The sequence below is a fragment of the Tachyglossus aculeatus genome, chromosome 23 (genome assembly GCF_015852505.1).
Source record: "Tachyglossus aculeatus isolate mTacAcu1 chromosome 23, mTacAcu1.pri, whole genome shotgun sequence".
NCBI lineage: Eukaryota > Metazoa > Chordata > Mammalia > Monotremata > Tachyglossidae > Tachyglossus > Tachyglossus aculeatus.
In genome coordinates, this window is record NC_052088.1 from 23611589 (window position 1) to 23613364 (window position 1776).

The following is a 1776-nucleotide window of genomic DNA, read 5'->3' on the forward strand; positions in this document are numbered from 1 at the left end:
TTCAGTGATATTTTCAGATCTCACTGGCATACAAAGGGGCAAATTAAATGTCAATGAACCGAGTACTACAGCATTGCCCAGATACTTACGGAATTGTTTAGTTCATATTTTTAAAGAAGACAGAAATTTGTACACACATAAGGGCAGAGAGACCAAAAATATCTGCTGTTAGAAAAGAAAGCACAACCCCAAGTAATTTGTCTAAGCTCCTCTGCCCGTCTGCGTGGCTTCTTTGGTTGAGCAGTCAGCTCACTCCATTCCGGTGTGTTTTCTTCTTGTAAAAAACACAGCTTACCTGCAAACCTATTTGGATATGTCTAGGGGAGGATGTTCCCCTCTCAGGACTGCACCTGGAGAGTTTCCACTACTCTACCATTCTCAACTACGTGAGGGAGAGTCAAGCAGAGGCGTATTCATTCCATTCCTAGCTTGGGCAATGGCTAGTGAGTGGAAGGCACTCTGTTACCGGTCAAAACTCACCTGTGCTGGCCAGCGGCGGCATGGGAGAGAATTGAGGGCAGAGACTCTAGTTTACTGCACGGAAGGAGGAAATGGTAAACCACTTCTGGATTTTTACCAGGAAAACTCCGTGGATACACTACCAGAACGATTGCGGATGGAGGTGGGGCGTTCTGGGAGGGATGTGTCCATGGCATATTTATGGGTTGGAGATGACTCAACAGCATAAGACAAGACAAGGGGAGGATATAAGACTGTATCTACTACAGCACTGTCTGCTTTAGCACTACACCACGGACCCCTTGGTTGTAAATGCATTTGTATGTAAATTCTTTTGGGTGCTTTTCAATGTGTCGCACCTCTTTTCAATGCTTGTTACACCCAAGGCCCCAGTAGGAAAAAGTCTGGCAGCAACTAAATCTAAAATCAATTCCTTCGCACGGCTATTCTGTCCTCAGTCAACATGACTGGAATGAGGCCTGTCCTTTGCTTTATCTGCAAGAGTCCACCATCTTCAGCTCCACCAGAGAAGCAGCATGACTCAGTGACAAGAGCCCGGGCTTTGGAGTCAGAGGTCGTGGGTTCAAATCCCGGTTCTGCCAGTTGTCATCTGTGTGACTGTGGGCAAGTCACTTAACTTCTCTGGGACTCAGTTACCTCATCTGTAAAATGGGGATTAAGACTGTGAGGCCCCCGTGGGACAACCTGATCACCTTGTAACCTCCCCAGTGCTTAGAACAGTGCTTTGCACATAGTTAGTGCTTAATAAAAGCTATCATTATTATTGTTATTATTATTATTATTATTATCTTCATCGTGCATCCCTACCTTATTCAGAGGGGTGTTCCAATCACCTGCAAATGTTGTCCTGTGGGCACTGAGGGCAGGCCTTTTACAGTCTGCAGTGTCTGGTGCTGTTTTCTATTCTACCAAAAATGTACAGATTATGGGACAACATCTGTCAGGGTGAACCTCCAGTTTTCCAACTCTCGATGCCAATGGGAACTGCTCACCTGCTGTTTACCTACATCTTCAGAACGCATTTCAAAATACTGCACAAGATAAATGAGAATAGAGTAAATACAAAGGCCTTAAGAAAGGAATCCTTCCAACACATTTATTAAGGGCTCAGACAGGACGCATGACACGCTATTGGAGTGTGAAGAATTATTGCAGCCTTTGCTGGGGAATAAAGACAAGCTCATACTTCAACAAGTCAAGGTTTTAAAATCGATGAAATACAGCCTAGTGATTGTGTTTGTTTCAAAAGGAGAGCAATGTAAGATGACATGCAGTATTTCAAGCTGTTCAAATTAC

The 1776-nt window shown here is 44.3% G+C and overlaps 1 non-coding gene across 1 annotated transcript; it reads left to right on the forward strand.

Annotated features, from left to right (window-relative positions):
• The first annotated feature begins 332 nt into the window (after positions 1 to 332).
• LOC119944895 lies at positions 333 to 470 on the forward strand. Its single transcript, XR_005456036.1, has one exon. It is a non-coding gene; the product is annotated as a small nucleolar RNA SNORA7 (small nucleolar RNA).
• The last annotated feature ends 1306 nt before the right edge of the window (positions 471 to 1776 follow it).